The sequence below is a fragment of the Ovis canadensis genome, chromosome 11, assembly GCF_042477335.2.
Source record: "Ovis canadensis isolate MfBH-ARS-UI-01 breed Bighorn chromosome 11, ARS-UI_OviCan_v2, whole genome shotgun sequence".
Taxonomy (NCBI): domain Eukaryota; kingdom Metazoa; phylum Chordata; class Mammalia; order Artiodactyla; family Bovidae; genus Ovis; species Ovis canadensis.
In genome coordinates this window covers 22,037,736-22,064,023 of record NC_091255.1, presented here as the reverse complement: position 1 = coordinate 22,064,023, position 26,288 = coordinate 22,037,736, and the positions used below count along the sequence as shown (strand labels likewise).

Sequence of the window (26,288 nt, the reverse complement as noted above, 5' to 3'; positions counted from 1 at the left end):
ATATTCTGAGGTGCTTGAGGGTTGAGACTTTGACATATAAATTTAGATCACAGTTCAGTCTGTTACAGCCATTATGGTACCTAGAAATGTGCCACTTTATCCCTTCTCTCACACCTTAGTCTTGTAGAGTAAGCTCTCCACCCTTTAACTCTCCTCCACCACTTCTTACAGACACAAGCTTGTGTGGCAAGTACCCATGGAACAGCGCTAAAGAGCCTATAGTGGAGATGGGCAGGTTGTGGCATGCATCAAACAAAACAACACTTCGGAGTTGAAATCCAGGTGAACTGTCTCAAAGACACAGCTCTCTGCCCACTCTTGGTCCAACTGTCACTTGATGATGATAATTAGACTACTATATCCTATGTAAATAGTCTTGGTGTATCTTAACTCATCCTTCATTTTCTTTTATGGTAGCTCATTCATTAGGTCTCTCCTTGGCTAGTACTTTATAGAGCTCAGTTACTTCAAATGTTCAATGAGGTCAAAAGCAAGACATGTAAGGGCTTGCTGAAGCTCAGTTACTTCAAATGTTCAATGAGGTCAAAAGCAAGACATGTAAGGGCTTGCTGAAGGTTCACATAAGGACAGTTTCTGAGCACGACCCCCTGGTTCTGCAGTATTCCTAAGGCTGATAAACAGCAACATCACTAAGAAAGAAATCTATTATAAGTAGTAGGAACTAGGAAAAGTGAATGAAAAATAAGACAAATAACCTCAAGATTTTTAGTTCTTTGTAAAGTCGCTTCCTTCATGGCAGCTTCATAGGGAAGAGATAAAGTTTCCTCTTTCTATGCTTTTTTTTTTTTTCAGTCAATCAAGTCAAACATCTTGTTAAACAGTGAGGCCTTGCTCAGTTATCTTTATATTCTGATTCTCCTCTCTGTTCAGCTGACAGGTGCATCTAATGGCAGTTATTGTGAAACTTGGGTGACTGCTCTATATAAAGTTCACATTTTCCTTCTGAATGTGTTTTCAGTCTCTATTCTATTCAAGTAGGTTGGTAAACTCTTGGAGAAGTCACCACCTAAAGGTATGATGAGGGCTTCTAGAATACTCTTCCCTGTTGACCAACCTTCCTATCTTCCTGCTTCAGCTTCCCTCCAAGAACTTCTGACCTCAGGTTGTGTATTTCTATCCTGTTCACTCTTTGCTCCCTGGCTCAGGACTTCTTCCCATCAAACTGTCATCCTCTGTACCACTTAGTACAAGCTTGTTAGCACAAGCTTGTTAGAAGTTCAGAAAAGTACCCTGGGCAGGATTGGAAAGAGTTAAACTCACTCTTCTGAAGTGCAATTTTCTCTAATTTTCTTTCTCTTCTGCTCTGTAGTTTTATTATATGTTTGGATTCTTTCCAGATACTATTAATTTTCAACACAGAATCACCATGAATGTCTTGCTGTAAAATAACTGGCAAAACTAGAGAAATCGGCTGCCTTCTTCTCAAAGACCTGGTGTAACCACCGTGGAGATGGGGAGGCACGCTCCTTTCCAAGAAGCCGGGAGTTGGGTGCCATCCAGGCTCGGGGCAGGCGCAGGAGCCTGTCCTTTGGCACTCTGCCCTTCTTACTGAGCTTTCTTCACCGAGGCTTCCCCTCAAGTGCTTCAGGATTCAGCACCTCAGAATCCTTTGGGGTGGGCCACCCAGCGAGGCCGGTTGTCTCAGAACAGGGCTTGGTTTGCCAGCACGGAACTTGGAAACCAGCCTGTGTGATCCTGGGCAGTTCATGAATGCGATACCCTCCGCGTCGGGGCACGGGGATTGAACAGGGTAGGGTCCTCACGCGGCCTGCGCACCGCCCGCCTCGCTGAGCCCTGCTCCATCCAGCGCTCCCTTCCCGCGCCGCGAGCCGGATGGCCCCTCGCGCCATTCCCCATTCCCGGCTTCGCTGGGAGGAGGAGCCGGCCGGGCCGCCGGCTCGGCACCGCCCCCGGAGAAAGGGCCGGAGGCCACCCGGGACCCGCCCGCCCTCTAGCCGCTGGGCCCCGAATGGCAGAGCGGTGCTCGGACCATCCGTATCGCCTCACGTCGCCCCGCCCCGCGCCGTCCTCCCATTGGCTGTCGCCGGGCCCTCGAGGCCCGCGCCTCTCTGCGTGGCCAGCCAGACCGCGCCGCCGCGGGGAGCGGGGTCGGAGGTGAACGGCCTCGAATAACCCCGGACGTAGTCACCTCATGGGGCTCGCCGGCTGAGGTGGGAGCGGGGGCGGGGCGGGGCGGGGCCGGAGTCCTGAAACCCCGCCCCTCCCCGTGTGCCGGGCCGGCCTGGTGCTGCGCGCCTGTCAGCCATCGCCGGAGCTACCGGCGTCTCCTCCCGCCCAGCGCCGCCTCCACGCAGAGGTCCGGGACCGCCGGGCCGCGGGACGCTGCCGCCGCCGCCTTGAGGTGAGGAGGGGAAGGCCGCCCCGCAGCCTGCGATTCGGGACCGGGAGAGGCCGGGGCCCGGGGAGGGGCGGCGGCTGCAAAGGGCCGCCTCCCATCTTCCGCCGCACGCGGCCCGGGCTCCATCCCGCCCGGACCCGGTGCTTGGCAGCCCGGCTCTCCCCGCAGTTCTTCTGGGGCTTCTCGTTTACCTCTGGGGGAGACGTGGAGGCACCTGGGCTGGGGGTCTCCAGGCGTCGAAGCTCAGACCCCGGAACTGGGAGGCGTACAGCCCAGGGCCTCTAGGAAGGGGCTGGTGTGTCTGCCTGGAGCGGGTCCCTCCGTCCTCCCGCGCCAGCCCCGGCGTTGTCTGATCCCTTCCAGACCCCAGTCTCCAGTGCGACCCTGCGCTGCGGAGAGGGAGGAGATCCACGTGGGAGGAGGGTGTTGAGGGCTGGGGTCCAGTTGCCCCGAAAGTCTGCTTCTCTCTTGCAGAGAGAGAGAGGTTGTGGGGTGCAGAGACCCCGGACTGCTTTCTGCTTTCCCTGTCTTTGTATCGTGGTGGGAGCCAGGGGCCGGGCGAGGTGTCCCTTGCCAGTTTCTGCCCCCAGAGTTTTATTAAGTATTTTCTCTAAGGGACGTAGTAAAAGGTACGCCTGCTCTTACTCTCTCCCTCACGTTTATGGTACTGTTCACGGGAAGCTGTCGGAGGTAGGACGTGGCCAGGTTGTGTGAGGCTAATGAATTTCAGAGGAAAACGTGCCGGAAGATCCTGCTTGGGTCAGACCCAACCGTATTTCTGGAATTGGACGCGGGAAAGTTGACGCTGGTGGACACTAGGAATCAGCTCTAAATACTGGGGACTCCAAGTAGGCTTTGTGGGTTTTACAGAAGCAAATAAGAATAAGCTAACAACTGTACAGGTTTCGGAAATACTTTAATTTCAGGTGTTTTTGTTTTGGGGTTTAAGACTGAAATCTCTAAATTTCTTATTCCGTTTCTCTTTAAGCAGGGTTTCAGTGATTTCCCAGTGTGCGGAATAAACCTGATAATGTGGTCATCAGTCTCAGAAGTTGGTCCTCCTCGACTCCTCCTTTTCTTTCATTTTTTACCCCCTTGTCCACAGTGCAGATTGAGAAGCGTGGTTACTTTGGTTTTATGGTTTCTTCTTCTTGGGGGGGCACCGATAGGAATTCTCTTCTTGGTGGAGATGTCTTGCATGTCTGTGAGGAGAAGGCTTTCCGTGTGCCTATTTATTTGATAGGCACTTTTGCCTGGGAAATCCCATGGACAGAGGTGCTAGCCGGCTACAACCCATGGGGCCACAAAGAGTCAGAGCCACTTAGCCACTAAACCGTTAAGAAAAGCACTGTGGTTTAATAGGGGAAGACAGCAGCTTGCAGTGTCCAGAGAGATGCCCGCTTGCTGCAAAGTAGCAACTTACTTCTCTTGCCTCAGTTTCCTCATTTTTAATAACAGGAGGAACTGTTGTGAATTTCAGGATAATTAGCAAACATTGTAAAATGGCATAAAAACGATGTCAAAGTATTAGTTTATGAAGTCACCTGAGTTTATTTGTGTGGCACAAGTTTTGTTTGGAATTAACCAGTGCAGAGCAGAAATACATCTCCCCTAAGATGTCATGGTTTTTAAAGTGGGAGGAAAAGTTAAGAAATGGTGACATTTGGTTTAGTTATCTTAATAGTTCAGAAGACAAGATTATGTCAATGAACTAGTATTGTGAAAGCCAGCCTTAGAACTCTCATCCCATCCTTGCCTTTTCAAAGTGCCATGGACACATTCAGGTATAGATCACTATGTAAAATTTCATTTCCTTTTCAGTCAATGACTAGAAAGGTTTTTGTCTGTCACATACTGGCTAACAGGTCTGGGGCTAGTGTTTTCCTTTCTTAAAAACAAAATTTTTTTTTTGGATAGCTAATATCCTAAAAGTATTGGTTAAAGAAAGAAGTAAGTTAAAATAAAAATTATTGGAATCACATGTTGGAATTTAATATTTTTAACTGGAGGAGTCTTTTTACAATTCAGAAAAAGATTTTTATATCATTATCTAAAATTGTTCTTAAAGATTAATAATAATAGCAGATATGCACCAAGTGTCTTTCCAAGCCCTTAAAACAGTAAGGTTATGAAGAAGTAAATGAACACCGAAGACTCATTGGCCAAAAAAAGTTTCTTTTAACTATTGAGGCAAGTAACATTTTTAAAGGAAATTTTTATTGATCTTCCACTGTAACAGATTGTTGCTTATCTAGTTTTTTGTTTCACTAATTTTTAAAGTTCAGTGAGTATCCACTACTTGGCTCTAATGGGTTATGTGAGATGATATTTACATAGAGGAAACTATGACAAATAGCGGTCAGAGAATAAATCTCATTAATAGGGCATAGGTTTTTATGAGTTCAAAAGTCAATCTTACTATGTATGCTCTCATGATACACAGTTCTCTTACCAATTTGTTATTTATTCAAGCCATCATAAAGCCATTTAGTCTCTAGTCTCAGGATGTTGAAGGAAGCAAGTGAAAAGAAACTTCAGCAGCAAGGGATGTTAGCACCTTACCAAAAGGTTGGTGGTCCCAGTTGGTTTGGCCTTTGGCGGATGTTATTTGGGACTTAGGTTTATTCCATCCTCTCAGGTTGCTGCACTCACCTTCCTTCGTATAAGGAACCACAGGAGTGTTTACCATTACATGGCATCAGAAACTGAAGTTGCGTGGAAGTAGTAGTTACAAAGTAGTCATCCCAGATAGAGTACATTTGGATAATGATTTTCGTTTTTGGAAATGATAACATGAAGTTTGAAAATTCTGAATGAATTCGTGGAGTTAAGTTTGAAAAGCAGACTCAGTTTTGGACAAATATTTTCAGGAAGTGTAAGGTTTTGTTTATGAATATTTGACTATCTCCTGTGATAGAATGGGCCTCCCATGTGGTGCTAGTGGTAAAGAACCCACCTGCCAATGCAGAAGACATAAGAGACTTGAGCTGGATCCCTGGGTCAGGAAGATCCCCTGGAGGAGGGCATGCCAACCCACTCCAGTGTTTTTGCCTGGAGAATCCCATGGACAGAAGAGCCTGGTGGGCTACAGTCCATGGGGTCACCAAGAGTCTGGCACGACGGTAGCGACTTAGCACACACGTATGATAGGAATAAGAGAGTACTCTAATGGAGTTCCTAAAAATCATCCTTTGTTTTTGTAGACCACTCAAACCTGTTCTTAAGCCATAAGTTGGCACATGTATATGTGTATGTATTTACACACATGCCAAGTTGGGGGGATAGTAGGTTGATAGGAGCTTGATTAGTTTTTAAGTTTACCAGAAGAGATATCAGCAAATTGGCACCAAGAGGATAGATAGCTGGGTTGTGTTTTGTGCTTTAGCATTTAGTGGTATTCCTGAGCCTGGCAAGGCAAACTGTTGAATTTTCCTTTGATTCCATCTTATAAAAATCTGAGAACTGAATGGAACTTTTAGTATTAGAATATATCTTAGGAATTTTCTAGTTCAACTTTATAGTTAATATGAAAATATTTTATCCAATACTCTTGTTGGAAACTTCCAGCTCTAGGCAGTTCATCGTCTGACTGGTACATCATTAAGCAACTAATTTTTGAGAGTTGTTCATTATTTTCAACCTAAAACTGTCTCCGTAAAACCTATAAAATGTTGTATCTCCAGGAGGATTAGGACTTTTGGCTTTAACGTGTAAACTTCACCAGCTCCACATTTCTGCCAGATAATGTAAAATACAATGCCTAACATACCCAGAACACTTGCGGGCAGGCCAAAAAAAAAAAAATCAAACAACAGTTCTTCAGGGAAGAAATTGTCCTTATCCTCGAATCCTGGGTGCTCTCTGGAAGGTAGCTGACACCTGAATCATGGTTTCAGTTCAGTTCAGTTGCTCAGTCGTGTCCAACTCTTTGCGACCCCATGGACTGCAGCATGCCAGGCCTCCCTGTTCATCACCAACTCCCGGAGTTTACCCAAACTCATGTCCATTGAGTCGGTGATGCCATCCAACCATCTCATCCTCTGCCGTCCCCTTCTCCTCCCGCCTTCAATCTTTCCCAGCATCAGGGCCTTTTCAAATGAATCAGCTCGTCTGATCAGGTGGTCAAAGTATTGGAGTTTCAGCTTCAACATCAGTCCTTCCAGTGAACACTCAGGGCTGATCTCCTTTAGGATGGACTGGTTGGATCTTCTTGCAGTCCTAGGGACTCTCAAGAGTCTTATCCAATACCACAGTTCAAAAGCATCAATTCTTCAGAACTCAGCTTTCTTTACAGTCCAACTCTTACATCATGGTTTCAGCTTTTTCTAAATGCTGCTCTATGAAATAAGATTATGGGGAGGAACTGATTCATAATCCCAGAGATTTTTGAATTCACAAAATGGCTTTTTACCTGGAGGCCTCTAAATGTTTCAAGGGAATACTGTTTGAAATTTGAACACATGATTCACATCTCTTAATATGTTTCGTCATCCCTCATATTCATTTGAATTTCTATGGAACACAGCCTACAAAAGCCTAGTGTTTACACAGCATTGTAAAGTGTTAGGGTAGTAGATTTCAGACAATTGGAAGAGACAATAACTTTTCCACCTTCATTGAAGAAATAACAGAGTCAGTTACACAGTAACACATATTAATAAATGAATGGAAAAACTTCCCTGGTCGTCTAGTGGTTAAGACTCTGCCTTCCAATTCAGGGAGTGTGGGTTGGGAAACTAAGATCCCATATGCTGCAGGGTACAGCCAAAAGTTAAATAAATAAATAAATAAATAAATAAATATAAACTAAGAAATGAATGGGATTTCCCTGGTGGTCCAGTGGTTAAGAATTTGCCTAGCAATGCAGCCCTGGAAGAGGGCATGGCAACCCACTCCAGTATTCTTGCCTGGAGAATCCCATGGACAGAGGAGCCTGCTGGGCTACAACCCATGTGGTTGCAAAGAGTTGGACATGACTGGATACAACTGAAGTGACTTAGCACGTATGCATACCAGTGCAGGGAACATGGGTTCAATCCCTGGACTGGGGAGATTCCACATGCTGCAGAGCAACTAAGCCTGTGCGCCACAACTACTGAGCCCGCATTTTAGAGTTTGTGCTCTGCAACAAAAGAAGCTGCTACCACAGGAATCCTATGTACTGCAACTAGCGAGTAGCCCCTGCTCGCCACAGCTAGAGAAAGCCCCTGAGCAGCAGCAAACACCCAGCACAGCCACCAATAAATAAATAGAGTGAGTGACACACCAGTTGTCTTCTTAAATGCTCAGGCAGATATATGAGATAAGGAATTAGAGTAGCATGAAACTAATGGGTAAAGCTTTTTATTAGACATTTGAAATTTTAGTTGCTAGTAAATAGTACCTTCACATAATTCAAAATTGTAAGTGTATGAAAGTGTATACAGTGACATTCTCTCTCCCTCCTTTGTCTTGCAGCCATTCAGTTCTCCTTACCAGAGACAAGCAGTGTTATTTATTTCTTACTATAACTTTTAATAGTAATTATCAGATATGTTAAATTTAATTAAGTATTTCTTAATAATAACCAGAGATTTTATTCATATTAAGACAGATACTCTTGTATATCTTCCTACTCTGCCAACTTAAAAAAAATGTGTATTCTTTCTTTCTGTCTTTGGCCACAGCAGGTCTTACTCGTGGCGTGCGGGATGTGGAATCTTTAGTTGCGGGCATGCGAACTCTTTAGTTGTGGCACAAGGGATCTAGTTCCCAGACCAGGGCTCGAGCCTGGGCCCCCTGCAGTGGGAGTAAGGAGTCTTGGCCACTCGACCACCAGGGCAGTCCCCTGCTCAGCCAGCTTTTTAATACAAACTGTACACACTTTGGCTTCCCTGGTTGCTCAGTGGCAAAGAACCCACTTGGCAATGCAGGGTATATGGGTTTGATTGCTGGGTCAGGAAGATCCCCTGGAGAAGGAAAGGACAGCCCGCTCCAATACTCTTTCCTGGGAAATCCCCTGGACAGAGGAACCTGGCAGGTCACCACCCATGGGGTTGCAAAAGAGTCAGACACAGACTTAGCAACTCAACAACAACAACAAATACGTTCTTTATACACCATCCTTCATCTTTGATTTCTTCACTTACCATTACACGGTGAGCTGTTTACCTTTTTATTTTCATCAGGGTAATATGTGCATATAGTGGGTTTTTTTTGGCTGCATGGGGTCTGTGTTGTTGCGCTGGGGCTTTCTCTAGTTGTGGTGGGTGGGCTTCTCACTGCAGTGGCTCCTCTCTTGTGGAGCACCGGCTCGAGTCTCTCAGGCTTCAGTAGTTGTAGCACACAGGCTCAGTAGTTGAGGCTCAGGGGCTCTAGAGTGTGGGCTTAGTCCCTCTGTAGCATGTAGGATCTTTTGGACGAGGGGTGGAACCCATGTCCCCTGCATTGACGGACAGACGTTCAACCACCGGACCACCAGAGATGTCCCCCACATTTTTTCGTTACAAAATCTTTATTCCCTTTTGTAATTAATCTATAGCTCATGAGGTGATTTTTCTTCACTTTTTCTTGTGGTAAAATAACATATAACATTTAAATTAACATATAACATTTAAATAATATATAGCATTATAAAATGACTCTTGAGAGTCCCTTGGACTGCAAGGAGATCCAACCAGTCCATTCTAAAGGAGATCAGTACTAGGTGTTGTTTGGAAGGAGTGATGTTAAAGCTGAAACTCTGGTACTTTGGCCACCTGATGCGAAGAGTTGACTCATTGGAAAAGACTCTGATGCTGGGAGGGATTGGGGGCAAGAGGAGAAGGGGACGACAGAGGATGAGATGGCTGGATGGTATCGTCGAATCAATGGACGTGAGTCTGAGTGAACTCCGGGAGTTGGTGATGGACAGGGAGGCCTGGCGTGCTGCGATTCATGCGGTCGCAAAGAGTCGGACACGACTGAGCAACTGAACTGAACTGAACATTTACCATCTTCATCATTTAAAAATGCACAGTTTTGCATTATGATATTTAATACATTCATAATGCTGTGCAGGTATCACTGCCATCCATCTCTGGAACTTTTTTCATCTTGTAAAACTGAACTGCTATACCCTTTGAACAGTAACTCCCTGTTTTCCTCTTCCCCAGCCCCCAGCAACCACCATTCTACTCTTGGTCTATAATTTTGACTGAGGACCTCGTATAAGTGGAATCATACAGTATTTGTCTTTTTGTGACTGACTGATTTCACCTAGCATAATGTCCTCAAGGTTTATTTGCATCGTAGCATATTGCTCCTTAAGGTTTAATAATATTTTATTGTATGTATATGTTACATTTTGCGTATCCATTTATCCGTCAATGCATGCTTGGTTTTTTCCAAGTTTTAGTTATTCTGAATAATGCTGTTCTGAACATGGGTCTACAAATATCGCTTTGAGATCCTGCTTTCAGTTCTTTTGAGTATGTACCCAGAGTGGGATTGGTGGGTCATATGGTAATTCTGTTTTTAATTTTTTGAGGAACCATCATGCTGTTTTCCATACGACTACCAATTTACACCCCACAGCACCCCAAGGGTTCTGATTTCTCCGCATCCTTACCAATACTTGTTTTCTCTGTTTTTGATAGTGGCCATCCTAATTACTGTGGACTGGCTTCTTATTTTAGTTTTGATTTGTGTTTCCCTATTGATTAGTAAGGACTTCCTGGTGGCTCAGTGGTAAAGAATCCTCCTGCCAATGCACGAGATGTGGATTTGATCCCTGGGTTGGGAAGATCCCCTGGATGGCAACCCACTCCAATATTCTTGCCTGGGAAGTCCATGGGGACTTGCCTGGGCTCATGGGGTCACAAAAGAGTCGGACATGCCTTAGCAAGTAAACAACAACAACAAATGATTAGTAATGTTGAGCATATTGATGTGCTTATTGGACATTCATAGGTCCTCTTTGGAGAAATGTTTATTCAAATCTTTTGTCCAGTTTTGAATTGGGTTGTTTTTTGTTGTTGAGTTTTAGAAGGTCTCTATAATATTCTGGATATTTATTACTTATCGAGTATATGATTTGCAAATATTTTCTTCCATTCTTTGGACTGCATTTGTACTCTTGTTGATAGAGTCTTTGGATGAACAAACTTCTTTTAATTTTCAAGAAATCCAATTTGCCTGTTTTTTTCCTTTGTTACCTATACTCTTGATGTCATAGCCAAGAAATCTTTGCCAAATCCAATGATGTGAAGTTTTTGTCCCATGTTTTCTTCTAAGCATTTTGTTGTTTTAAGTCTTACATTAGGTCTTTGATCCATTTGAGTTAATTTTTGTCTGTGGTGTTAGGTAAGTGTCTGATTTTATTTGTTTGCATGTGGAGATTTAGTTTTCTCAGCACCATTTGTTGAAAAGGCTGTCCTTTCCCCATTAAATAGTCTTGGCACCCTTGTCAAACATCATTTGACCCTATAAACAAGGGTTTCTTTCTGGAATCTCCCTTGTATTCCATTGGTCTTCATGTCTGTCTTTATGCCAGTATCACATAACTTTGACCACTGTAGCTTAGAAGCAGTTCTTGAAATCAGGAAGTGTAAGTTGTCCAGTTTGTTCTTTTTCAAGATTTTTTTTTTTTCCGGGGGGCACTATTCAAGAACCCTCGAGATTCCATATGAATTTTAGGGTAGGTTTTTCCTGTTTCTGCAGAAAATGTCCTTGGGATTTTGATAGGAATTGCACTGAATTTGGGGAGTATTGATATTTTAACAAAATTCAGTCTTCCAATGCATGAACGTGGCATGTGTTTCCATTTATTTATGTCTTTAATTTCTTTCAGCAATGTATAGAACTATAAAAACTATAAAAGTTTTCATTGTACAAGTCTTTTACCTCTTTGGTTTAGTTAATTGCTGTATATTTTATTCTTTTAAATGCTGTTGTAAACGGAATTGGTCTTGTAATTTCCATTTCAGCTTGTTCACTGTTAGTGTGTAGAAATACAACTGACTTTTGTGTTCCGCCACTTTGCTGAATTCATCTATTAACTCTAACGGTTTTTGTTTTCCTATTTTGGTATGTGCAAAATCTTTAGAGATTTTACATCTAGGATCATATCACCTCCAGAGATAATTGCATTTTTTTCCTTTCCAATTTGATTATCTTTTCCTTTTCCTTTTTTCTTACCTGATTGCTCTGGCTAGAATTTCTGCGGTGAATAGAAGTTGTAAACGTGGACATTCTCTGTATGTCTCAGAGAAAAGCTTTTACTCTTTTACCACTGAGTATAATGTTTTCAGTGGGGTTTTCATATATGACTTTTTTGGTGTGAGATTCCTTCTCTTCTTGGAATGTTTTTTTTATCATGAATATGTATTGAATTTCATCAGATGCATTTTCTGTATTAGTAGAGATGATCGTGTGGGTTTTTTCCCTTCATTCTGATATTGTGGTGTGTTACATTGATTAACTTATATATGTTGAATCATCTTTGCATTCTTTCCAGTGGAATCTTTAAATCCCAGTTGGAAATGGTATATAAGTCTTTTAATATGCTGCTAAATTATGTTTGCTAGTTTTTTATTGAGGATATTTAGAGTAACTGTAGCATCATAGAATGAGTTAGGAAGTGTTCTCTTCAGTGTTTTGAAGAAATTTGAGAAGAATTGATATCAGTTCACCTTTAATTGTGTGGTAGAATTCACCAGGGGAGGTGTCAGATCCAGGACTTTCTTCATTGGGAGATTTCTGATTACTATTCTCACCTTTAATTGTTTGGTAGAATTCACCAAGGGAGGTGTCAGATCCAGGACTTTTCTTCATTGGGAGATTTTTGATTACTATTCTCCTTACTGGTTATAGGTCTATTCAGAGTTTGTATTTCTTTGTGATTTAGTTTTGTTTCTAGGAATTTATCCATTTCATCTAGATTATCCAAAGTGTTGGTATACAGTTGATTAGTCTTTCTCTTTCAAGATTCTCTATGCCTTTTGACTTTTAAAAAGTGAAAGTGAAAGAGAAGTCGCTCAGTCGTGTCTGACTCTTTGCGACCTGTGGACTGTAGCCCACCAACCTCCTCCATCCATGGGATTCTCCAGGCAAGAGTACTGGAGCCGGTTGCCATTTGTTGGGCACCTACTGACCTGGGGAGTTCCTCTTTCAGTATCCTATCATTTTGCCTTTTCATACTGTTCATGGGGTTCTCAAGGCAAGAATACTGAAGTGGTTTGTCATTCCCTTCTCCAGTGGACCACATTCTGTCAGACCTCTCCACCATGCCCGCCCGTCTTGGGTTGCCCCGCGGGCATGCCTTAGTTTCATTGAGTTAGACAAGGCTGTAGTCCTAGTTAGACAAGGCAATGCCAAAGAATGCTCAAACTACCGCACAATTGCATTCATCTCACATGCTAGTAAAGTAATGCTCAAAATTCTCCAAGCCAGGATTCAGCAATACGTGAACTGTGAACTTCCACATGTTCAAGCTGGTTCTAGAAAAGGCAGAGGAACCAGAGTCAAATTGCCAACATCCGCTGGATCATGGAAAAAGCAAAAGAGTTCCAGATAAACATCTATTTCTGCTTTATTGACTATGCCAAAGCCTTTTGACTGTGTGGATCACAATAAACTATGGAAAATTCTGAAAGAGATGGGAATACCAGACCGCCTGACCTGCCTCTTGAAAAACCTGTATGCAGGTCAGGAAGCAACAGTTAGAACTGGACATGGAACAACAGACTGGTTCCAAATAGGAAAAGGAGTACGTCAAGGCTGTATATTGTCACCATGCTTATTTAACTTCTATGCAGAGTACATCATGAGAAATGCTGGACTGGAAGAAACACAAGCTAGAATCAAGATTACTGGGAGAAATATCAATAACCTCAGATATGCAGATGACACCACCCTTATGACAGAAAGTGAAGAGGAACTAAAAAGCCTCTTGATGAAAGTAAAAGAGGAGAGTGAAAAAGTTGGCTTAAAGCTCAACATTCAGAAAACGAAGATCATGGCATCCGGTCCCATCACTTCATGGGAAATAGATGGGGAAACAGTAGAAACAGTGTCAGACTTCATTTTTTTGGACTCCAAAATCACTGCAGATTGTGACTGCAGCCATGAAATTAAAAGACGCTTACTCCTTGGATGAAAACTTATGAGCAACCTAGATAGCATATTCAAAAGCAGAGATTATTACTTTGCCGACCAAGGTCCGTCTAGTCAAGGCTATGGTTTTTCCAGTAGTCATGTATGGATGTGAGAGTTGGACTGTGAAGAAAGCTGAGTGCCGAAGAATTGATGCTTTTGAACTGTGGTGTTGGAGAAGACTTTTGAGAGTCCCTTGGACTGCAAGGAGATCCAATCAGTCCATCCTAAAGGAGATCAGCCCTGGGATTTCTTTGGAAGGAATGATGCTAAAGCTGAAACTCCGGTACTATGGCCATCTCATGCGAAGAGTTGACTCATTGGAAAAGACTCTGATGCTGGGAGGGATTGGGGGCAGGAGGGGAAGGGGACGACAGAGGATGAGATGGCTGGATAGTATCACTGACTTGATGGATGCGAGTCTAAGTGAACTCCGGGAGTTGGTGATGGACGGGGAGGCCTGGTGTGCTGCGATTCATGGGGTCGCAAAGAGTCAGACACGACTGAGCAACTGAACTGCTGTGGTCCTAGTGTGATTAGATTGACTAGATTTCTGTGAGTATGGTTTCAGTGTGTCTGCCCTCTGATGCCCTCTGGCAACACCTACTATCTTACTTGGGTTTCTCTTACCTTGGGCGTGGGGTATCTCTTCACGGCTGCTCCAGCAAAGCGCAGCTGCTCCTCCTTACCTTGAATGAGGGGTATCTCCTCACCGCTGCCCTTCCTGACCTTCAACGTGGGATAGCTCCTCTAGGCCCTCCTGCACCCGCGCAGCCACCGCTCCTTGGACGTGGGGTTGCTCCTCCGGGCCGCCACCCCTGGCCTCGGGCGTGGGGTAGCTCCTCCCGGCTGCCCCTGGCCTCAGGCGCGGGGTAGCTCCTCTCGGCCATTCCTGCGCTGTCGCAGCCTGGCACTCTCGGCTGCTGCCCCTGACCTCGGACGTGGGGTAACTCCTCTCGGCCACGCTTAGTGTGCTGGTCGCAGCCGCCCGCGCTTCACTTTTAAAAGTTTGATTATGAAGTATGCCTATTGGTCTTTTAAGTTTGTCTCATTCAGAGTTTGTTAAACTTCTTCAACATTTATATTCCTGTCTTTCATCAAATTTGGCAAGTTTTCAGCCACTTTCTTCGAATATTCTCTCTGCCCTTTTCTCACTTCTCCTTCTGAGATCTCAGTGCGCATGTTGGTCTCTTGATGGTGTCCCACAGCGCCCTTAGTCTCTGTTCACTTTTGGTCTCTGTGTTCTTTCCATCCCTCCAACTTGATAATTTATATGTCCTATCTTAGAGTTTGCAGATTCTTTCTTCTGCTTGCTCAAGTTTGTGTTAGTGAATTTTTCATTTCAGTTATTGTACTTTTCAGCTCCAGAATTTCTTTTTGGTTTGTTTTTAGGTTTCTATTTCTTTATTCTTATTTCCATTTTATTCAGAGATTGTTTTCTTGACTTTGTCCCCATCTTCCTTTAGTTCTTTGAGCATCTTTTAGACAGTTGCTTTAATATTTTTGTCTAATATATCTGCCATCAGGTGTTTTTTAGGAATAATTTTTGTTGATTTATTTATTTTTTGTTTGTTTTTAAATGGCCATACTTTCCTCATGGTTCGTAAGCCTTATGATCTTTTGTTGAAAACTGGATATTTGATTTTAATAATGTTGTAATCAGATTATCTTTCTTCCTAGAATTTGATTTTTTTTTAAAATTGTCATTTTTGGTTTTTTTTGACTGTTGTAGACCATCTCCATGCAGAAGGTCAGCCTGAGATATAGATGTTAGGCCTCTTCAGATCTTTTCTGAGTCTTCCCCTCAGGATATTCAGTCACTTTCTAATTTTTCCCTGTACATGAAGTAGTTTTTGAATGTACTAGTGTTTAGTGTCTGGCTCCCAAAAGGGGGAGAAAGGAAAATGAAGGGGACATGAAAGAGCACTGGCTTGCTCTCTCCCTCTGTTTTTCCCAATATTTCTTTGTTTGTCTGTGTTGGGTCTTAGTTGCAGCATGTAGGATCCTTTGTTGGGGCTCAAGGGCTTAGCTGCCCCGTGGCATGTGGAATCCTAGTTCCCTGGCCAGGGATAAAACCCACGTCCCCTGAGTTGCAAGGTGGACTGTCAACCACTGGACCACCGAGGAAGTTCCAGGCACTGGTTATTTAAGTCCCCTGGAAGTCACTTCAGCTGGAGGATGAGGGATTTGCACCAGTGGGAGGAGGTGTAACAACTGTAGCTGTCTGCCTCTTTGTCTACTCCTGTATGATCAGAAACAGCAGTCAGTGATCAGAGCACAGGTCCCCAGTATTTGAAGGACAGGGTTGTTTCTGTCCACCTTGGCTTCTAGCCTGTGTGTGAAGAGCGTGTGCCCAGTGCGGTGGGGCTGCATATGACTTGAGCTGGGAGATGGAGAGCTGTTGCTCTACTCCGAAGTAAGATTGACCATCAATGAGTGATAGTCGCTTGGTCGTGTCCGACTCTTTGCGACCCCACGGACTGTAGCCTGCCAGGGTCCTCTGTCCATGGAATTCTCCCAGCGAGAATACTGGAGTGAGTTGCCATTTCCTTCTCCAGGGAAAATTGCCTGTAATCAACCACAGTTAACCTTCAAAGTCTGTCCATGGAACTTGCAAGCTTTCAGTAGATTCCCAAGTTCCAGTATAGTTAAACTAGGCAGATTCTGCCAGTGCAATTATTGTCTAACTGGGGACCCAGATTCCTAGTACTTGCTACTCTGCTGTCTTCCCAGAATCCTCTTCTGTAAGGCGATTTTCTTTTTTAACACTACGGGAATGTCCTGTTTTAGAATAATCTCTTTTCCAATGGTTCTAACATACAGTTATGATTCTAGGCTGTATCAATTATTGTATTACTCTTTGTAAAATGAAATATATTTTCTAATTGCTTCATTTTAGGAAGTAATTATTTTGAGATTTTGCTGCCTAAAAATATCTTTATCCTTATAGTTGGTTGGCCATAGAATTTTAGGTTTGAAATAATTTTCTTTCAGAATTTTGAAACCATTGTTTCACTACCTTCAGGCTTCCATTATTTTTTTCAGGCTGTTAGATATGAAGGGTTTTCTGAGTCTTGCTCCTTTGTATGTGACCTCTTTTTTTTTCCTCTCTGGAGGCTTATGGAATCTTTTCTTTGTCTTCATTTTTTAAAAATTTTAGTGAGGTCGCTTGGTGCCTGTCTGTTTTTGTTTGTTGTAGTAGACCTTTGATGGACCTTCTTAATCTGACCAGTATGCCTTTCAGTTTTAGGAAGTTTATTGACTTATTACATCAGTTTTAGCTTTTCTTGTATTTTGTTCTGTTCTTACTTTTAAGAGGGCCACTTCTTCATATGGGCTTCCCTGGTGGCTCAGACAGTAAAGAATCTGATTGCAATGTAGGAGACCTGGCTTTGATCCCTGGGTAGGGGAGATCCCTAGAAAAGGGAGTGGCAACCGACTCCAGTATTCTTGCCTGGGAAATCCCGTGGACAGAGGAGCCTGGTGGGCTACATACAGTCCATGGGGTCGCAAAGTGCTGGACGCTGCTGAGCGACTAATACTTTCATACTTTCTTCTTCATATTTTGGGCCTTCTGAATAGATTCTCTAGTACTTACCTTTTTTCTCTTATTGTTCATTCTTTTTTCTTTTTATTCTGACTGATGAAAGATATTTCTTTATCTTCTAACTTTTGTACTGAGTTTTCATTGCTGTGGTTGTATTTTTAACTTACAAGAACTCTTTCTTGTTCTTTAAATGTTTCCTTTAAAAATATCCCATGTGTTTCATGTAAGTAATATCTTAGTTCTCTCAGGATAATGGTAGTCCTTTAAAATTAAACATTTTAATTTTGTTTTGAATTTTGAAGTGATTTTTAGATTTACAGGAAAGTTGCAGATAGCATACATAAGATTCCTGAATACCCTCCACCAAGCTTCCTTCAGTGTTAATATCTTATATAATTACAGTACTTTTGTCAAAAGTAAGAAGTTAACATTGGTTTAGTAATATTAAACTATAGACTTAATTTAGATTTCTCCAGCTTATTGTTCCAGGATCTAATCCAAGAAACTGCATTACATTTAGTCGTGATGACTCTTTAGTCTCCCTCAATCTGTGATAGTTTCTTAGTCTTTCTTTTCTTTTTTTTTTTAATGATCGTGACAGTTTTGAAGAGAACTGTTCAAGTATTTTGTCCTTTAATTCAAATTTGTCTGATGTTTTCTCGTGATTATTCTAGGGTTAGAAGTTTATAGGAAAAATACCACAGAAGTTAGGTTGCCTTCCTGCCTCCCCTCCCCTAATTAAAATTTTTTTGTATTGCATAATCTCTTCAAGTTGCATTGTTTTCTACAGGTAGTCATTATTTTAAAAAAGAATTCTTTCATATTTTTCTCAGATATCTAGTAATCCTTAATTGACTGCTAAACTTTAAGAGAGAGGATTGAAAAACTAATCCAAGATTATGAAAATGTGAATGAGGCTCATTGACTGTTTATTTCACTGTGGGGTGATCTGACTGAGCATTTTAATTTGGGATCTCTAATGTTCTTTGTTGTTGTTCTACTTGAGGCTTTTTTTTTTTTCTTTCATTCATCTGGTTAGATTCTGCAAAGAATGATCCTTCAGTTTCCCTCTTAGAGGGTGAAAATTGGGGAGAGAAGGCTGGGAAGTCTTACTCGATGTGTTTACTTAATCTCTCCACTTTCAATATGGTATCCTCCCTTTTACTGCTGCCAGCATCCCTCAGCCTAGAAACCCTCCATTTTACTCTCTAGAGAATAAAGCTTCAGTCTCCTATCAGGACGGTAGTGCAGCAGGCACCCGGGTTTACAGTTGGGGAGAAAATCTGAGGATCTGAAGCTTCTGAAATAGAATTTCATCCAATTCTCTTTATAGTTCCATCTTTCACTTCCACTTCCTTTACATTTTGGAGTAAATTATACTGATTCTGTGTTTACTACAGTGGCTTGTGATTTCGTTTTCTTGGGTCTGTGTAGTCATTTATCACGCTTCCATTTATCTTTCAAGAAAATTATCTTGCTGTTGTCTCCCCTGACTTTTTTGGGGGCGGGGAAGAAAGGGGTAACTTTCTTTGGCTTATGCTTTTAAAATTTTTTCTTTCCTTTAGCTTTAATGGGATTTTTAGGCAGGATCAAAAGTGGATGTACATTCAACTTACCATCCTTATCCAGAAGTTTGGCAAGTCTTCTTTAAAGATTTCTTGAGAGGTGCAGAAATTTACACCAGCTTCCTCCTTGATAAATATTCTAAATCCCTAGACTGAGAAATGAAGACTAGGACAGATAAGTACACCGTATTATTTTCTCTGACTATTATATCCTAAAGAGATACGTTCCTGTTTACCAAAAACAAACAAAACAAAATACCACCACCCCCCCCCCCCCCCCCCCCCGCCAACCAACCAACCAAACAACAACCCCAAAGTCTCCAGCTGGCTCTTGAAGGAAGTGGCCTCAAGTTCTTGCAACCATTCAGATGTGCTGCATGCTAAGTCATTTCAGTTGTGTCCGACTCTGTGTGAACCCCTGGGTTGTAGCCCACGAGGCTCCTCTGTCCATGGGATTCTCCAGGCAAGAATACTGCGTTAGTTGCCACTTCCTACTCCAGGGGATCTGCCCGACTCAGGGATTGAACCTGTGTCTCTTGTGTCTCCTGCATTGGCAGGTGGGTTCTTTACCACTAGCACCACTTGGGAGGGGCATTCAGATGTAGTATTTCTCAGAAATCATGTTCTTCCTAGGTCTTTATTCAGTGGTTTCTTCTGCATGGAGTTCCTTCCTTTGTCCCCCTCCTTGATTTCCTTCCTAGTTAATCCTAGCTAATGCCTTCCCACTCCAGGAAGCCTTCTTTGATCCCTGCCCTCATCATTATCACCTCCAGGTTTGTGTTTCCTCACCTTCTCTTGTGTTCCCACACCTAACAACTGTTATACTGCTGTAATTGTTTATTTAGGTGTCCACAGCCACTTCGCCAAGGACCAAATCTTATTTTTCTTTGAATATACTGTCATTTATCTCACTAGTTGGAACACAAGTGCTTGTCATTTTAAAATTCAGATCTTGCAGGAAAATAAAATGTGGCTTAAAAAAAAACTGTATAGGGACTTCCGTGGTGGTCCAGCGGTTAAGAATCTGCCTTGCAATGCAGAGGACACAAGTTCGATCCCTGGTTGGGGAGCTAAGGTCCCGTATGCTGCAGAGCAGCTAAGCCTGAGTACCACAGCTACTGAGCCTGCACTCAGAAGCGCATGAGCCGCAGCTGCTGAAGCCTGTGCCCCACAACTGAAGCCTCTGTGTGCGGCAGCGAAAATCCTGAGTGCTGCAACTAAGACCTAACTCAGCCAAATAAGTAAATCAGTTAATTAAAAAAGAACTGTGTAACCCTCATGGATATTGAATTAATACCAAAATCCTTCAATGTGCTAAGTCTTGTCTGACTCTCAGTGACCCCATAGACCATAGCCCACCAGGCTCCTCTCTCCTTGGGATTTTCCAGGCAAGGATACTGGAGTGAAGAGTTCAATAGAATGATAAAAATGACCAGGAAAATTCAGTAATTGTTTTTGATTAAAAATTCAGTGAAGTTACTATGGCTTAAAAGGGCAAGGATATGCTGTGTTAGCTTGGATATTTTTACCAGTCACTGAAAACTAATTGCTGCCTCTTTATTAGAATTGCTGGGAAAATACAATGTCATTTGAGTTCAAGAACATGTTTCATAAGTTTGGCAAAGTCTGTTCTTTTTTATTTAGAGAAATGTCTAAATAAGTGCATTAGCTATAGTTAGCTTTACCTCATTTTTCTCAGGGACATAGGGTACAGTTTGGGAGCCTTCTGCAAATATTTTCAGGTCCCCAAATAAAAATTCAAGAATATCGACAGGTGATCTTTGAATGACAGGGGTTTGGACTGCATGGGTCCACTTATGTGTGGAGTGTTTTCAGTAGTAAATACTGTAATTACTATGGGAACCAAGGTTGGTCACATCTGTGGATGCTAAATCTTGGATTTGGAGGAACTGCATATGTTATAGAGGGCGCCCTCCAAGTGATACCCCACTGTTTGACTGTGCAGAGGATTGGCACCCCTAACCCCCGCTGTTGTTCAAGAGTCAACTATATGTATTTTTAAATAAAAGAAAATTTGACCTTGCTAACATTTGATATAATGAAGTATTTATTTGGCCAAGTAGAATGTTCTACAGCTCTATTTGGGGAAAGGCCTTCTTTTAGAGGTGATAAGACAACAGCTGTATAAGCCTTCTCGAGGGCTCAACTCCATTCTTTGACTACTTAGAGAAGAAAGTCTAAGCCTATTTCATGGCAAGGCTTTAGGGTTCCCAAACTTGTGTGCAAGCAAAATTTGGGTGAGCATGAATTTTTGTCAGAAAAAGGTCCTTAGCTTTTATCTGGATTCTGGTAGTGTCTTGACTTAGGAAACTTTAAGAGCCACTGGTTTAGGTACTTCACCCATGGCATTTGCTAGAGAGGATAAAGTGGAGGGGGCAGTTTGAAGATTAATTGTGACTTTAAGATTTAACTTTTTGGGGAATTCCCTGGAGGTCCAGTGGTTAGGACTCAGGGTTTTCACTGAGGACGTGGGTTCAATCCATGGCCAGGGAAATAAGATCTTGCAAGCCAGGAGGTGTGGCCAAAAAAAAAAAAAGGACTTAACTTTTTGGGCACAACCATAATAAGATGTTGTTAACATTATGAAATATATGTAATTGATACAAAAATTTACAAAGCAGTGTTTATCCTTATAGTGTGGTGCACTGTTAACCATTTCTTTTTAAAAAATACTTATTTTTCTTATCTTATAATATATATTGTTCGGCTGCATCGGGTCTTAGTTGGGGCATGCAGGATCTTTTGTTGTGTCTTGTGGATCCAGGGGGCGCAGATTCTGTGGTTGCAGCGCATAGTCTTAGTTGCGGAGCTGCGGTGCTAGGGCTTAGTTGCTCCTTGGCATGTGGGGTCTTAGTTCCCTGACCAGGAATCGAATCCCCTGCATTGCAAGGTGGATTCCTAACCACTGGACCACCAGGGAAGTCCCAACATTTTGTGTTCCACTTGATCTTTAAAATGTTGTTTGTAACTCACTACGTTAATGTCTTAGTATTCTGATTGTTGGTTAACTTGTATTTGAAACACAGTGGTCTAGTGCATCACCGTTTGTAAAAGCCTTTCCTGTTCTCTCAGTCCTCACAGCAGTCCCATGTGACTTCTTTTTATTTTCACAGATGAGGTGACTCGGAGATGTTTAGTGACTTGTTCGGTGCACTGCCAGTATGTGGTAGGGCGAGGGTGTTATCTTGGCCCTTGGTTTTGACTCCTTTGTTTACATTCCATCCAGCCTTACATACTTTTTCCTGCCTGTTTTCACTGCCTTCTTTGCCATAATTGTAGGGAATAATACTAGCTCAGACTACACAGTCGGGTACATCCTAACTTGACACTGTCCCCAGTCCTGTTGCTTGTCATTTGGGGTCCTCTCCTTGAGCTTCGGGATTTTCCTATCTGTATAAAGAGGTTCTTTCCTTCTTTTCTCTTGTGTACTCTAGAGCAATGATTTTCAAGCCTAGATTTATTTACTTACTTGATAATTTTTTAAATTGGTTTTTGGCTGTGCTGGATCTTCACTGCTGTGCAAGGGCTTTCTCTAGTGATGGAGAGTGGGGGTTCCTCTCCAGCTGCCGTGCACAGGCTTCTCATTGCGGTGGCTTCTCTTGTTGCAGGAGCAGAGGATTCAGGGCATGCAGGCTTTCGTAGTTGGGGCTCACAGGCCTAGCTGCCCCAAGGCGTGTGGGTCCTTCCCAGACCAGGGATGGAATCCGTGTCCCCTGCATTGTAAGGTGTACTCTTAACCTCAGGACCACCAGGAAAACCCCAAGCCGATTTATAAGAGGTTCAGTCGATCGTGGAACTTCATATTCAGATTTCTGGTTCTCTAGCGGGGATTCTGGTTCAGAAGATCTGAAATGGAGTTTAGACATTATATATATATATATTTTTTTTTGGTTTGTTTTTTAAATAGTTTTTTAATTGAAGTATAGTTGATGTTCAATATTATAGACAATGTTATATATAGGTGTACAATATAGAGTCAACAATTTTTAAAGGTTATACTTCATTTACAGTTACTATAAAATATTGGTTATAGTCCCTGTGTTACACAGTATATCCTTGTGGCTTATTTTATACAAAATAGTTTGTACCTCTCAATCCCCTACCCCTTTATTGTTCCTCACCACCTTCTCTCTCCCTACCGGTAATCACTAGTCTTTTCGCTGTATGTGTGAATATGCCTTTTTGTTGTTGTTGTTGTTATATTCACTTCCTAGTTTGTTGTATTTTTTAGATTCCACATGTAACTGATATCATACAATGTCTGCCATTCTCTGCCTGACTTATTTCACTTCAGTTCAGTTCAGTTCAGTTCAGTCCCTCAATCGTGTCCAACTCTTTGCAACCCCAGGAATTGCAGCACGCCAGGCCTCCCTGTCCATCACCAACTCCCGGAGTTCACTCAGATTCACGTTCATCGAGTCAGTGATACCATCCAGCCATCTCATCCTCTGTCGTCCCCTTCCCCTCCTGCCCCCAATCCCTCCCAGCATCAGAGTCTTTTCCAATGAGTCAGCTCTTCGCATGAGGTGGCCAAAGTACTGGAGTTTCAGCTTTAGCATCATTCCTTCCAAAGAAATCCCAGGGCTGATCTCCTTCAGAATGGACTGGTTGGATCTCCTTGCAGTCCAAGGGACTCTCAAGAGTCTTCTCCAACACCACACTTAATACGCTCCAAATCCATCTGTGTTGTTGCAAATGGCAAAATTTCATTTTTAATGGCTAATATTCCATTGTATACATATACCCCATTTTGATCCATTTATTTGTTAAAAAGAGAACTCCACAGGTGATTGTTACATGTAGTCAAAGTTGAGAGTTTCTACCCTGAAGACATTATAATTGTTGGGCAAAGAAGGAAACTGAGTATTTGGGAAATAGCTAGAGAGTCTTGGCTCCCTTAGTTTAGGGACTTAATAATTAGAGACCTGTCCTCTCCTTGGCTCCCAGCCTTTGTGGACACATAATCAGAGCCTGAGTGAATTGTGGGGAATCTAGTGGCTCTCTTGTTCCTGCTGCCTCCTTTTTGATGAAATATTGGAAGTCATAGGGTCAGAATATGTCCATCAAGACACACAATTGGAAAAGGCACCTTGTGGAATGGTAAGCTTGGATTACTGTTTAATACTTTTCATGAATAGTAAAGTCTTTGAATGTATAATGCTTTTGATTTACAGATTTAAACAGTCAACTGAACTTTGAACTTCAAGTTAATAAATAGTATATTTGACCAGAAAAATGATACTTTGAGTATTTAGTTTTGTACTAAGATGAACAAAACAGCAATTGATAAAATTTGAGTTTCTTAAAAAAAAAAAAACACTTCAAATCTCTCTCTTTCTCTCTTTAGTTCTTTTTGGAAGTGGATATCTGCTCAGACAATAAGAATTATAAGAGGTCAGTTACAAATAATGCTCTTTCATGTGTACAGTGTGATAAAAGTTTTATGTTCATGTGCTGCAATAAGAATTGTAGACTTTCATGTTAAAAGTTGTCTCCCACAGAAGAATATAAGCAGATTAAGAGGGGGTAGCCTGAAGTGGGTGAGACTGTAGGAATCCACCACCTTTTCTCCTCAGTTCCGGCTGGAGTCGGTGGAAATGGGACGGCGGTGGAGTAGCTTCTAGAGTGTCTGGCAGCTACTCAGTGATTTTCCGTACACTTCTCTTTTCTCTGGTTTGTAGGCTTGTCGCCTCGGAATACCACTCAGGTAGAGTTGCCAGTTGGTGGACAGGCTTTTAAGCTGTTGACTCCTAGCTGCTTTCAGTGTCTGAAACCTATAGGGAAGGCTGTCTTCATGTTCATAGCTTGGAAAGAACAATTTGAAGTTGACCATATGGAGCCTCTCATTTATGTAGTCCTTTCTTTTTCTTCTCCCTTGGAATCAGAGAATTGGTCCTTTCTCAATAGGATGGGGGGTGTGTGTGTGTGTTCAGTTATCTAATTTTGCTTAGACTATAAACTAGAATCTGTTCCTGAGTGCCTTACTTATTTCTCTTGTGAAGAAGGCAACTATCGTTTTCTTTGTTAGTTGAGATGGAATTTGGAAAATTTTTTTTTTGGGGAAATTTTTTTTTAATCTAGTATTTTGAAGCTTGATTAGTCACTGCTCTAAAAATATGAAGGAAGCAGCCTTTTTGTTGCTGTACCTGTTAGTGTTCTTCAGAGTGGTAAATCTGTTACAGTTTTCCCCTCTCTCCTTCTCTCCCTTTCCCCCTTATATCTTTTTTTTTCCTCTTTTTAATGACTTGGGTTTTTTTTTTGAAAACCAAGCATTCTGGAAATGAGCCTCTTTATAAAATTTGGAGATATTAAATTTTTTTTTAAGAAAGAAACCTGATATTCTGAAGGAGAAATGTATAGGGAATTTATTTATTTTATTTTTGGCCATACTGCACAGCATGAGGGATCTTGGTTCCCAGACCAGGGATCGAACCTGGGCTTCTTGAAGTGGAAGCATGGAAGTCCCCTGTATAGTGAATTTAGACATCAAGTTTTTCCTATCACATGATGCTTTTATATTAATATTTGATTCCAGTTTTTTAAATGAAAAATTAAGTAATCCCCAGCTCACTTTTAGGAAATGTCTACAGGTAATTTCTAGCATTCCTACCAAATTTTTATTATTGTTCCATTCTTCTAGCACAGTGGTTTTCAAATTTCAGGACTTGTTAAAAAATGGATTACTGTGCCCTGACACGTAGGTTTCGGTACGGTCAGCTAGTCCGTGGCAGAGCCCTGGCGATGTCGTTGCTGTGGCTGCTGCCGTGGTCCAGCAACCACACGGGGAGAACCACTGCTCTACCGTTTGCAGATCCTGTTTCGTTTTTGTAAAAGAATAAGCTCTGATTCATAACTTACACAAAGCTGATGGTGCCTGTGTGGTTTTAACATACTTAGTGATGATTCTCAAATATTTTAAAATCTTGATGTTTTATTATCTAATGTCGAAGAACACTAACTTTTATATATCAAAGTGGTTTATAGCATATGAAGTTATTAATAATGTTTATTATTGTGACTTTCTTAGAGCATCTCAGTATCAGAACTGGGAATCATTTCTCTCAGAATTGTTGGTCAGGCAGTAAAGCTGTTCAGTACCAATTTGATGTGTAGTTTTGACTTTTTAAAATAGGATTTTTGAAATGACAGTAAATATTATTTCATTTACTTTTGGCTTCTATTATTGTTATCATCTTTGAGCTATGTTTTGATCTTTGGTAATTAGTTTGTTAGCAGTTGGTAACATCTACTCCTGACTAGTAAGGCCCGGTATCTAGAAAACTTATACCTAATTGAGATAACACTTCTGTAATTGTAATTATAGATTTTAAATTTGATAGTAGATTCACTTTCTCCCTATCAGTGTCAGCAGTCAGCACATTAGAGGCCCAAACAGAGATTTTGAGGTGAATTTTTAACAGATGTAATTTTAAGAAAAAATTCATGGGAACAAGTAAAGATTTTTTTAAATTAAGAAATACTCATTTGGAATTTGCTTTAAAGCAAACTATATGTGTGTGTGTGTGTGTGTAGTGTGTAGTATATATACACATTTAGTTTTCTTTATATGTGTGTGTGCATTTATAAATATATTTCACTTATGTATAATAAATATGTATAATTTGTTATATATTATTTCACCTAAGTATAATAAATATATAGA

General features: G+C 41.9%; 1 protein-coding gene across 5 annotated transcripts in view; it reads left to right on the top strand.

Annotated features, from left to right (window-relative positions):
- Nucleotides 1-26,288, top strand: part of ACACA (acetyl-CoA carboxylase alpha) — a 244,316-nt gene that overhangs the window by 2,167 nt on the left and 215,861 nt on the right. For 2 of the 5 annotated variants that reach the window (XM_069602734.1, XM_069602730.1), the window contains exons 1-2: nucleotides 2,232-2,383; nucleotides 23,973-24,019. The gene's annotated coding sequence lies outside the window, so the exon portion shown is untranslated. Of the gene's footprint in view, nucleotides 1-2,086; nucleotides 2,384-23,972; nucleotides 24,020-26,288 lie in introns of those variants that run through there. The other 3 variants (XM_069602732.1, XM_069602735.1, XM_069602731.1) reach the window with 2 other exon arrangements.